Genomic DNA, 13,490 nt, shown 5'->3' with positions numbered 1-13,490 from the left:
TTGCTTTAGAAAGATTTCCATTCTGCCATAACACTGTAAAGCAGATTACCAATTGATTTTTTTAAATATATTACTATTAAAAATATTATGTTGATATTATGCTGTTAATATTATGCTTCAATTTTTCTACACTAAAGACACATACACCCACCCCTTCTATGCATGACATAGAAATGCAGGTTAGACGTGCACCACTGAGACGTTACTGGTCCCCGAATGAGGGAATTTGCTGGACATGGGGAGGTCCCATCACCAGCTTCCTAGACTGCCTCCCCTCCCTGCTGCCAGACCTGGCCACCCCCTGTGCCGGGCTGCTGAGGTCCCCGCAGTCCGAACTGCTGTGTCGCTGGCCCCCGCTATTGGGGCTGCCACATCTTTGGCCTTGGCTGTGCTACTGGGGCCATCAGCCCTCTTTGCCACTGGGGATCCCAGCCAAGACTCCCTGGTCCAGGAATATCTGTGGTCCAGCTAGAAGAGGGAGTCCTGGTTTTTGGAGGTCCAACCTGTAATGAAAGCAAAACTATAGCATTTGTAATAACATACAGATCCTAAGATGTGTACCATTCTCTTCACAGATAGGTGGTCAGGAGAACTTAATAGGTCCTCCCCATCTCAAATCTTCCATGTTTTATTTATCTATATTTAAAGACTAACATTAAATTCAAGCAATACAACTGAATGGCAAGCTCAGTAAAGAGGACATAAATTGAATGAACTATAATAAGTCACAACACTTTACAAGATTCCTAATTTGTTTATAACTTTGCCAAACTAACTGTTTCAGCTGAAATTTAATGTGCCAAATATATCTGCATCAGATTTTTTTGGGGGGGCAGAGGGGAGGAGGGCAGGGGAGTTTCAACCAATACTGTTCACTTACTTAGCAGAATGAGTTTAAAATGCCATGTTTTGTCCATGCTTAAAACAAATAATCTTACAACTGCTTCACTGAGAAATTCTAGAAACCCCATGCTTTGGATCTGAAGTGCTTGAAATTTGGCAGCATGATCACCCTGGAGTGAGGGATGTGACTTTCACCATCCTCATAAAAAGCCACTCTGGGGGCTGACAGATTTGTTGGGGCGGGGAGGGGGGGGGACAAGGGCATGGTTCCATGCTTCTAGAAGGGGCAGGGCCTCGGGCAGAAGGGGCAGGGCCTCAGGCAGCTAGCTCTCAGTACTGCCCGAAGTGTGCCAGTGTTCACACCCTCCTTCCTCCCCTCTCTCCCCCCTCTCCCGCCCGGTCACTTTCCAGGCAACCCTGAGGTGCTCTGGTGGCAATTTAAAGGGTTCAGGGCTCTGGCCATCACCACAGTAATGGTGGTGGCAACCAGGAACCCCAGGCCCTTTCAAATTGCTGGTCCCCAGAACAGTGGCCCCATTTGTGGCTCTGCCCCACCTTGCTCAGTAGGCATCAGTCCACTCAAATTTGGTCAAGTTCAAAACCTCTGAAAATTGCAATTTCCACGTAGCTAGTGAAGATTTGTTAGTGTTAAGAAGTTAAATTCTCTGAAGAGTCTGTCTATACAAAGCATGCTCCATTGTTTCTGCAGTGTCCGAGTACAGACCTTCCCATCAATTTCTCCTCCCAATTCTCTGCTAAGCACCAGAAATAGGAACCGAGAGCAGAATAACTGTCTTCCCTGTGCTCACAATGCTTGCCCTGCAGGCATATAGAATGAATAGAGGAGGAGGAGTCCTATGGAAAAATGTGAGACCATTCAGTTAAAGACTACCATAATGCATAGGCACGAAGGGAGGAAGGTGGCACTGGTAGCCATAAGTCTGCTATTTCTTAACTTTTGAGTGACTTGGAATTCTGAATGGAGAGCAAGAATCAGTTCAATTTGGAGTCTTTAATATACAAAATCTCCAAAGTTATGTGTAAACACCAGAGTGCTTTCCTTCTCATGCAGCTGCATATTACAGCAAGCAAACCAAGGATTCCAAGGGAATATGCTAAGTTTATCAGTTATGATTTTCTCTAAAACTACAAAGCAAATTGAAGTGATTTAGCAACTCTGCTTCACCTCCCGGCACCTGGATCAGAGATTTCCAAGCAGTCTCTGTATAGGCTGCACATTTGTGGAGTCAACCGGTGCATGGTAGTCCAGTAGGCACCACAAATGCGCGGATTGAGCCCTCCAGTTCCTACTCTAGCCTGAAGGCCCTCTAAGTCCAAAGCAGAGGGGTGGAAAGTGGGTCATGGAGCATCCATGGGGACACTCATCTCAAAGAATTCCAGTGACCGCACAAGGTGAGTAATCTTCATTTCTTCCTCGATAGATGTCCCCATTGATGCTCCATGTTTGGTGATTAACAAGCAGTTTCAGTCTGTGGTGGCTCAGGCTTCAGAATATTACGGAAGGCCAATGATAGAACTGCAGAGCCCTCTTAAGTATCAACTCTCACCCCATAAAAAAGTGCATGGTGTTTAGCGAAAGTAAGCTGTCATGTTTTACAAATGTCTACGAGTGGTGCACTGCATAGTTACACAGTGAAAGAAGAGATGGCTTTGGTAGAATGAGCTGTCAGCTGTAATGGTGGTTATAGCACAGTTTTATACAATCTGTGATCCATTTGAACGGCCTTTGTTTTGATCTGACTTGCCCTTTCATCCACTCGGTGAATGCCAGGTAGAGGCGAGGGGTTTGCCTGAAGGGCTTAGTTCTTTACAAGTAGATTGCTAGCACTTGTCTGACATCGAGAGTATGCATAGAAGTCTCTAATGTATTTGCATGCAGTTTCAGGAAAAATACAGGTAAACTTACTAGCTTATTTATGTGGAATGAGGATGTGACTTAGGTAGGTATTTCGGGTGCATGAAAAGAGTGACCATGTCCATACAGAATATTGTAAAAGTTGGGTTGGCCATGAAAGCCCCCATATCTCCCACGCAGCAAGCAGATGTGACAGCAACCAGCAACGCAACTTTCATGGAGAGGTGTGAAAATGAACAAGAGGTAAGATGCTCAAAGGGTGGTCTGATTAAGGCTCATAGCACTAGACTGAGGACCCAAGTGGGTATGGGCTGTGTGACATCCAGATGAAGGAGGTACAGCCGTTTTAGGAACCTCTTGGTTATAGGGTGTATAAAAATGGACCATCCCTCAATTTTGTGGTGAAAAGCTGTGATGGCGGTAGATGTACCGTGATGGATCTGAGCAAGCAATGATTTCTTGAGAGTAAGGAGGTAGTCCAGGATGAGAGACGGGGCACTGATATTGGGTCCTACCCTTTCGAGGTACAACATGGTGAGAAGCACTTCCACTTGTAGGTGTAAGAGGCATGGGTGGAATCCTTATGGTTACTGATGAAAATTGTACATACATCCTCCGAAAGTCCTAGTTCAGAACAGGAGAACCACAGAGGAGCCATGCTGTTAGATACAGTTTGTGTAGATCAGGTAAGTTTGTATTGTCTAACCCAGAGTAATGAAACTGCTCTGAAGAGAGAGAGTGATATGTATGCAAATTGACATCCTGAGCAAGAAAGGATACCATGGTTGTCTTAGTCATGCGGGGTCTATTAATAGGATCCTGGCCCCATCAGTCCTCATCTTTTGAACAACTTTGGCAAGAAGTGATATCAGAGGAAATATCTTCCTCATTGCATGGAATCACGAAATTATGCATTTCCCAGTGCTCCCCTCCCAATGCCCGCTCTGAAGCAAAACTATATGCGTTTGGTGTTGTAAGGTATTGCAAACAGGTCTATTGATGGGCGACCCCATCTGCAGAATAGTGAGTGTGCCACCGAAACGTTGAGCGCTCATTCATGGTGCTGGGGAAAACGTCTGCTGAAAGCGTCCACTGTTACACTGCTGACGCCTGGTATGTGAACTGCTGAGAGGTGGATTTTATGGGTGATGCAAAAATTCCACAGTTTTATGTCCTTGGTGCACAGGCATCGAGACCTGGCTCCTCCTTGCTTTTTGATATAGAATACACAGGCAATATTGTCTGTAAGGATATGCATGTGTTTGACGGCAATGGAGGACAGGAAATGCTAGCAAGCACTGTGCACAGTATGCCATTCTAACAAGTTTATGTGCAAGGTCATCTCTTGAGGAGATCAAAGGCCCTGAATGGTCTGTTTGCGAAGATGAGCTCCCCAGCATGTGTGTGACGTGCCTTTAGTGATTGTTCATGAGGGAGGCTGTGGAAAGAATGGAATTCTTCTGCAGAGACTGGATTGTTTGGTCTACCAGAGGAGGGATGCCTTGACCTTGTGAGGTATGATGGTAAGTGGGAGTGACATGAGCCTTAGAGCAGGACTCTGCAACCTATGGCTCTCAAGCCAAATATGGCTCAGCATGGAACCAAATATGGCTCTTTTGTTATTCCCAAAATACATGCAACTTTTTAAATTAAAATTTTAAAAGTTCAAAATTTTAAAAATGCATAATTACTCATGTAGCTTGAATGTGTGCATGAACCTGAATTCGACCCATTATGATGCAAATTTTCAAGAAATGTGTGAAAATGTGCAGCCACAGAAGTCCCATTAAAAATGGAATTCAGCTTTCCCCATGGAAGGAGTTCCATACTCTTGTTTTGCTTCAGAAATACAAAGCACAGTCAGACAGACAGTAGTCCTTTTCTACATAAAGGTCTGTAAGAAAAATGCATATTGTTTCCAAATACCTGTGGACGGGGAAGAGGGAAAGAATTCAGACAAAGTCCACTGAATAAATAATACATGTCTGACTACATCCGACTAAAAGATAAGCAGCAAATAATATTCAATCTTGTTCACATTACTGTAGCAATAATCCTCTTTGGAAATGTTCTTAGGAACAAATACACATAATTGCTGAACCATCGGAATTGAAGTTGTGATGAACACAAGAGACCCCTTGTGATCTTATAAAAAACAGCTGGTCATAGAATAGGAAGACGGAGTGGGGGCAGCAGTGGGAAATCTTATTTTTATATGTACATTGTATTGAAATGCAATTTTATGTAATCCAAAGAAATTAAACAAATTCCTGGTTCAAATCAGATATTTTTCACAAATGAATTGGGGTATGTCTACACTGCAATGTTAATAATGGCTGTTATTTCGAATTAGATATAATAGCATCTATACATGCAAACCGCTATTTTGAAGTTAATTCGAAATAGTGGAGCGCTTAATTCAAATTTGGTAAACTTCATTCTACAAGGAGTAACACCAAATTCAAAACAGCTATTTCGCATTAAGTGCTGCGTAGACACTTAATTCAAAATAGGGGGCCTCCAGCCCTTCCCAGGGAGCCCTGGTGGCCACTCTGGGCACAACCAGGAAAACTTACTCTCCTCTCCTCCAGCCCCGAAGTCATTATAGGGGTAGACTCTAGCCACAGTGCCTGTGCCAACTACAAGCCTGCCAGCCCAGAACCAGCAGCTGCCACCGGAGCCTTTGACCCAGTGGCCCCAAAACATGAGACAGCAAGCCATCGGCAGCCAGCTCTCCACCGATCCCCAGGAGCAGTCTCCCAGCTCCCAGGTGCCTGACAGGGGCTGAAGAAGGCAGGCACCTTCCTGGTCCAGGGTGGAGATCATGGACCTTATTCAGGTTTAGGGGGGATGCCCCCAGCGCCCATGATCTCTGCACTAGATGGAGGAATGCGGCCATCTATGGCAGGATAGCTGCCAGCCTGGCCACCAAAGGCCACATGTGAACCCAGGAGCAGGTTTGCATGAAAATCAAGTTGGTCCAGCGAGACCCCCAACCCTGGGCCCTGAGCTTCCCCTCCCCCTTCTTCCCCTTGCTTCCCCCTTCCAGCTCCCTCCTCCCAGGTTTCCCCCTCCCCTCTCCCACCCTCTCTCTTCCCTTCTCCCACCTCCTTTTTCCAGTCCCCCCATCCAGTTTTGTTCAGTAAACCCAGTTTCTATTTTTGAACATACCTGTCTTTTACTTGATGCTAGGGAGGGGTAAGTGGAAGGACGTGAGGGAGGAAAGGGTCACAATCCCCCAGTGGGGAGGACCAGGGTGGCTCTGAGGGCCCCTTGGGGTGTACGCTCTCCCGCAGGGCCTCCTGGATCCTAACAGCCCCCCGATGGACCCCCTCAGATGGCAGCCTGCAGCAAGTGTAGCCGGGCTGATGGCAACGACCCCACGAGTTGCACCAGCATGCCCAGGGGCAGCTCTGGCTCCATGTGGCCGAGTGCTGTGGTTTCCCGAGTGTGGGCACTCAGGGCACTCCAAGACAGGACTGCTTTGCTGTCCCTCATCAAGGTAGACAAGCAAGCGGGGAACCCTGAGAACTGTCTGTCCGGGTGGGGGTAGGGTCCCTTTAAGCACGGAGCTCAGTTAGCCTCAGGCAGCAGCCCCACACACTAAGTCCTAACCTGATGCCCTGCCGGCATTGGTTCCGGCCAGCCTTAACTTCAGTTCAGGGTCCACTCAGTGTGGACGCCCTATTTCAAAATAGCAAACGCTATTTCGAAATAGATTTTGTGTGTAGATGCGTTATTTGAATTAGCTTAATTCGAACTAACTATTTCGAATTAAGATATTCGAGATAGCACTGTAGTGTAGACGTACCCTTGGGGGTGATCTCAGCTGGATGGCTGGTGGAATAGTGATTTATACTCTTTCTCTTTTACACATAATATTTAGAAGGAAATGAAAATTGTCACAATGGTTCCCTTATGTATTTTCACTATTTGTTTCAAGTCTAAAAAAAGTTTAGGGACATTATTTATTTAATACATCTTCTCTAAATTATTTTCCCTCCTCCTCCATTACATGGACATAGAAGGCTTATTCATTTTCCTCATGTGTATGTAAGCATACTTCAGTGATTGGCAAAGTTCGGCACACGGCTCTTCAGGGTAATTTGCTGGCAGGCTGCAAGACCTTTTTTTTTTTTTTAACATTTACTATCTCCAGGAAAAAAGTTACTTATCTTTGTAACTGTTGTTCTTCAAGATGTGTTGCTCATGTCCATTCTATGTAGGTACGTGTGCACTGCGTGCACGTATTATCGGAAGTTTTTTCTTTAGCAATACCTGTTGGGCCAGCGGAGGAGCCTCCTGGAGTGGTGCCGCTATATCAGCTAATATGTACCCCTGCTGGCTCTCCATCCCTCAGTTCCTTCTTACCAAATTACTCCGAAGAAGGGGAGGTGGGAGGGATTTGGAATGGACATGAGTAACATCTCGAGGAACAGACGTTATGATTTTAAGTAACCATTTTTTCTTCTTCAAGTGATTGCTCGTGTCCATTCCATGTAGGTAACTCCAAAGCAGAAACCCCAGGAGGCAGTGTCAGAGTTCTAACCTTGTACCGAGCAGAGGACAGCCCTGCCAAGAGCTGCATCCTCCCTAGTATAATAAGCCAGAGCAGAATGATTGACAAAAGCAGGGCCGGCTTTAGGAAGTGCAGGGCCCAATTTGAACAATTTCTACGGGGCCCCCACAGCAATTGGTTGAGGAAAAAAAAACAGCACAACCCCCCCGCTTACACGCACCCACACACCAGTGGCACAGGAAAACCCTGTGCTAAACTCATACCTCCTGTGTATAATTTTTGGTGGTGCCCCATTAGCCACACCCCTTGACCCCCATTAGCCACACCCCGACCCCCATTATCCACACTTCCTGACCCCCGTTAACCAGGCCTCTGGAGGTAACATGCTCAGGGCAAGATGGACACATGACCACAAGTAAAAAGTGTCATGTCACCCCTCTCAGAGGACTTTTCCCACCATCCTCCTACCAACAGGGATCAGTTTGGCTCCCACCAAACCCCCCTCATGCAACTATGCTGCAATTGCATTAACCCAATGTGTGTGACATTAACTCGGGGGCAGAGAGGCTGGGGGAAATGTTCCTTCTAAGGCTATGTCTACACTCGCAGCTTCTTACGCAAGTACAGCCATTCTTGCGCAAGAACCCACAGAGCATCCACACTGCCCACCTGCTCTTGCGCAAGGAAATTTACAGTATGGCGTGGTAAGAGAGGATGACTTGTGCAAGAAACCCCTATGGCCAAAATGTCCATTGGAGCTTTTTTGCTCAAGAGAGCGTCCACACTGCCATGGATGCTCTTGCACAAAAGCACAGCTCATGCTGTGGACGTGTTCTTGTGCAAGATATTCTTGCACAAGAAGCCACCAATGTAGACATAGCCTAAGTGTTTCGACCCATAAGCAGAATGGATTTTGTGTTGTGCACCTGTACTGAGTTCATGTGACTTGTTTGGATATATTGCTGGAGCAGGGCCCCCGGCTCTGAATATTAACTCGCTGCCCATAGCGCCTGGCACACTTCCAGGTTCAGGGCGCGGGGCCCCATTTGGGGGAATCAGGTGCATCGGCCTAAGGCCAGCCCTGGACAAAAGTATGGCTTGAAGACCATGTGGCAGCCCTGCAGATGTCCGAACAGGGAGGGGCCTGAGCCAGAAAGGTTGTAGAGGAGGCCTGCAGCCTAGTGGAGTGGGCTGTGACTATAGCACTCCCTGATGCAGGAGATTGTCCATGAAGAAATTTTCTGGGAAGAGACCAGCTGGCCCTTGAGCCTCTCCGCAATTGCCACAAATAACTGTGGGGGACTTAGAAAAAGGCTTTGTCCTGTCCAAATAAAAAGCCAATGCTCTCCTAACATCTAGTGTGTGTAAAGCCTGTTTTTTACTGAAAGCTTGGAGCTTGGGGTAAAAAAAAACGGGAGAAAAATGTCATGGGAGACATGAAACTGAGACACCACCTTCAGCAGGTGGGTGGGATGGGGGCGTAGCCTGACCTTATCTTGAAAAAACTGTGTAAGAGGAGATCTGAGGTAAGGGTCTGTAACTCTGACACCAGTCTGGCCAACTTAATGGCCACAAGAAACGATACCTTCCAGGAGAGGTATAGTAATGAACATGTTGCCAGAGGCTTGAGAGAGGGATGGGGCCCTGTGAACCTGTTCAAGACCAAGTTAAAGTCCCACTGAGGGACAGGTTGACAGATATTCGGGTAAAGCCTGTCTAGCCCCTTCAGAAACCGACTGACTGTGGGGTGTGTGAAGAGCGTCATGCCGGAGGCCTAGGTGAAAAGTGGAAATAGCTGCCAAGTGAATCTTGATTGATGAAGAGGACAGCCCCTGGATCCTGAGCTTGAGAAGACAGTCCAGAACCAGCAGGACCAGGGTATCCATGGGAGAGATCCCCTTCTGGGTAACCCAGATAGAGAAACGCTTCAATTTAAGCAGATAGGTAGCCCTAGTGGAAGGTTTCCTGCTCCCCAGCAGGACCTCCTGCATCCACTTTGAGCACTGCAGCTCTGCCGCTGTCAGCCATAGAGCTTATAGGCCATTAGGTACAGGGACCACAGGCTTGGGTGGCGACATCCAGATACAGCGGGAGGGCTATCGGTCTCTCGCAGGGACATGAACCAGTGCAGTCTAGGCCAGGCTGGTGCGATGAAAATAAGGGAGGCCCTGATCTCTCTCACCCTCAGAAGTACTTTCTGCTCCAGCGAGAATGGGGGAAATGTGTAAAGCAGGTCCTCAGGACATGGGGTGATGACAGCGTCCCCCAGGAACCTGCGACCCAACCTCATGAGGAAGCAGAACCTGGGACACTTCCTGTTCTGACGTGTCAAACAGATCCAGGAGGGAAAACCCCACTTGCGAATCTGGAGAGCCACGTTCCACCTGAGAAACCACTCATGACTGGTGAAGGACCTGTTCAGTTGGTCCACCAAAATATTCTGTGTCCCAGGGAAGTAAGAGGCAATGGGGTGAATATCCACCCCGGTACACATATCCCATAGTTTAAGGGCTTCCAGGCAACAGGGAGGGGAACGTGCCCCACCTTCTGTCTATATAGGACGCCGCCACTGTATTATCAGACAGAACGAGGACTGTTCTGCCCCTGAGGGGAAGAAAGGCCTGGCACACGAGGCGGACTGCCTGTAGCTCCCTGATGTTGATGTGCGAGAGAGTTTCTCCCACATCACATACCCGAGTCCGTATGTGACCAACGTGGGCTCCCATCCTGTGTTGGAGACATCCGTCACCAGTCGCAGGGTTGGGAGAGGCCCAGAGAATGAGACTCTGATGCACACCACCTCCTCCTGAGTCCACCAGTCCAGGTAGGGGAGGATGTCTGAAATGTCACCACCCTTTCCTAGGAGTGGAGGGAAGGATTGTGGGCCCAGACCAGCCACAACTGCAGTGGATGCATTCAGAGTCTGGCGTGCTGAATCATATGCAGAGCCCCAGAAGGCACATGCAGTTCCTGGCCATAGTCATAGGAAATGCCCACATGGCCATAACGGCTTCCCTGATAGCCAGGAAGCGGGACCTCGGCAGAGAGGCTGTGGCTGATGTGGAATCCAGATGAGCACCCACTAACTCTATGAACTGAGTGGGGACCAGGGTAGACTTGGCCACATTCAGGAGGCGGCCCAGCTCCAAGACAAGGTCCGAGAAAGGACCCTGCAAGAACCAGTCGTCCAGGTAAGAAAACACCTGGATCTTGCACTTCCTCAAGAAGGCGGGGACAACGGCCATACACTTTGTAAAGACCTGAGGAGCTGTAGAGAGGCCAAAGGGAAGGGTCATCAACTGATAATGGTCCTGGACAACTGTGAAATGGTAAGGGCTGATGGAGATGTGAAAATAGCCGCCCTTTAAGTCTAGGACAACATACCAGTCTCCGAGGCTGAGGGAGGCAATGATCAACACCAACATCTTGAACTTGGCCTTGGTGATGAAGGCATTTAGGTCCTGGAGGTCTAAGAGAAGGCAAAACATACCCCTTTTCTTTGGTGACTAAGGAATACCAGGAGTAGAAACCCCTGCCCATGAATTCCAGGGGCACCACTTCAGCCACCCTTAGGCTGTTGCACCTCCTCCCACAGAAGATGCTCGTAAGAGGGGTCCCTGAAAAGGGACGGGGGCAGGGGAATGGGAGGAAGCAGGAGAGAGGAACAGGATGGTGTAGCCCCGCCCTACCATCTCAAGGACCCACTAAACCGAGGTGATGGAAAGCGAAGCCCAGTAGAAAGGGAGTAAGTGGTCCAAAAAAAGGGAGAGGTGAGACTGGTGAGCTGTCCTCGGGTGCACCCTCAAAACCCTTGACGGAGGCCCTGGTTTTTGCCAGCCGAATCCAACCCTTGGGCAGATGAGGGACTGGAACAGCGTCTGTTGTTCCTGCCATTTCTGTTCTTTCCCCTGCACTATGAGAAGTCCAGGCAGGTGCCCAGCTGGGAAGGTCAGGGAGCATTCCTTCTGGAGAGGGATCATCTCTGGGGGGCAGGAGCGTGGATCTCCAGGGACTTCAATGTGGCCCGTGTGTCTGCTCCGAGAACAGGCTCAGTCCTTCAAAGGAAAGGTCCTGGTTAGTGGTATGAAGCTCGGGGGCACCCCAGGCTCTTGCAGCCACAAACTACAACCAAGAACTAGGCCCGTAGCCATAGTATGGGCAGCCGCATCCACGGTCACTTACAAGGCCACATGGGAAACAACCCTGCACACCTCCAAGAGGGACTTGAACTCAGACCAGGAGTCCCGAGGGAGAAGTTTGGTGAACTTGTCTGTCACAGTCCAGGAGTTATAAGCATAGCAGCTAAGCAAAACCTGCTGGTTTGCTATGCAGAGCTGCAGCCCTCCTGAGGCTTAGGCTTCCTTCCCAGAAGGTCCATCTTTTTGGTCTCCCTGTTCTTAGGAGTCAGGCCCAGCTGCCCCTGCCTCTCGCACTGGACAACCACGGACCCTGGAGGTGGGACCCTGGGAGAAAAGGTATTTGTTCCCTTATTGAGGCACAAAGTTATGCCTCTACACCTTCGTATCAGCTGGTGGCATAGAGACTGGGATCAGCCAAAGGGTCTTTGTGATCTTAACCACCATTTTATTAAGGGGCAGGGCCACTCTGGTAGAGACGTCGGTTTGCAGAATGTCAACCCTTGGGTCCAAGTCCTCCAACACCATCTCTGGCTGCACACCAGGCTCTGAGCCAGCCAGCGAAGAAGATCCTGGTGTGCTCTCAAGTCCATGGATGGCATCAATGGGAGGGCCCCTCATAAGGCCTTGTCTGGAGATGAAGATGAGGAGCCCCTTTAGACCATCGTCTTTCAGGTCATGGGCCTGAGGAGCCTCCTGGGAGGCTGCTGAGGAGGTCACTGCTGAGGCCTGGGCTGTGGGTGGACACTGACCCTCAGAGCTCTATGTGAGGCCTGGCCCAGAGGCAAGGACTGAACCAATGTAGGGGAATTGAAAGCAGGGTGGCTGAGGGAGGAGCCCTGGACCACAAGTAGCCCAACTCAGGCCTAGTGGGTCCCACTCCCTGTGACCAATGGAAAGCCCAGGGAGTCCAAAAGGGCCACTGAGATGGGTGTTTGTAACTGCGGTGGCCATGACCGCTGTGCTTGCTGGACAAAAGTGGGCTCGGGTGGCAAGGGCTGCTTCTACTGTGGCTGTACGTAAGGGCTGCAGTGGTGGGAGCGGTGCCAGGAATAGCAGCAGTGCCAAGACCTGAACGTGGAAGCCTGCAACGAGAAGACCAACTCTTCCATTGACTCGAAAGAGGCTGACCAGGGTGGTGCCACGGCAGAGGCTACTGGTGACCTATGGATAGGGGCATGCCTAGCCACAGACTCAGGCTTGCCAGAGTACCAGGAGGAGGAAGGAGGGCGGAGGGGGGAGGGGCGAGAGGAGAAAAGTGGCACAGCAAGCTCCAGTGGCTGGCCTGATGATAAAGGCAGTGGTGTGTTCCCAGCTTGGCTTGGTGCCAGCGCCAGAGAGGGGGATCAGTGCCAGAGCTGGTGCCCACAACAGGGTGGGGGCTTGAACAAGTGCTGGGGTCAAAGCTGTCAGCACCGGGGCAGCCCTGTGGTGCCCCCTTGGGGATGGTGCCGGGGCACTCAGGGCCATAGCACTGACATGGTGCCATCAAGAGTCTCGCTCCTCCTCAAGGCTGATGCTGAGGATGGGGATGAGGTTAGTTGGATGAAGTCCCCCGTAGCCTCAAATGTGTCCGGCGTCGATGGCTCCAAGAGGTCTTCTACAGGGCTAGGATCCCAGTGTAGGTTGGGACAACCCAACCGACCTCGAAGGTCCGGGTACTGAGCCCGTCAGTGCCCTGTGCCTCTCCTGATACCGCAATAGGGACCTGCCTCTGCTCAGTTTCTATTTCTTCTGTGGCACCAGGAATTGGGATTGGTGCCACTGCCTTCTCAGTGCCTGGGAGACCTGAAAGTGGTTGAGTTCCATATGCACCAAAGCCAGTGAATTCTGCATGGCTGACACTGAAGCCAGACAGAGAACCACCTCCATCAGTAGGATCTTCAGGCGGGACTCATGCTCCCACTTGGTGTAGGACTCATGCTCTCACTTGAACCCTCTGCAAATCTTTCAGGACTCAGAAAGATGGGACTCCCCATAGGGCATCAGCTTCAAGCACTTGATGCAGGGCTTGAAGCCTTAGGGCCCAGGCATGCCCCAATGCGCGCGCTGGAAACACTAAGCAAGTCCCCCCATAGGAGTGAAACACCTACTCTAAGAACTATTTACAGAGATA

At 49.6% G+C, this 13,490-nt stretch overlaps 1 protein-coding gene across 7 annotated transcripts in view; it reads right to left on the bottom strand.

The window, feature by feature from the left end:
• The window catches only part of PHC3 (polyhomeotic homolog 3), a 116,525-nt gene that overhangs the window by 37,725 nt on the left and 65,310 nt on the right, over nucleotides 1-13,490 (bottom strand). The gene's annotated exons all lie outside the window — the stretch shown is intronic.

Source organism: Pelodiscus sinensis, chromosome 10 (assembly GCF_052426305.1).
Source record: "Pelodiscus sinensis isolate ZL-2025 chromosome 10, ASM5242630v1, whole genome shotgun sequence".
Classification (NCBI taxonomy): Eukaryota; Metazoa; Chordata; order Testudines; family Trionychidae; genus Pelodiscus; species Pelodiscus sinensis.
Note: the sequence above shows the minus strand (reverse complement) of the source record. Positions and strands in the feature narration are given on the sequence as shown.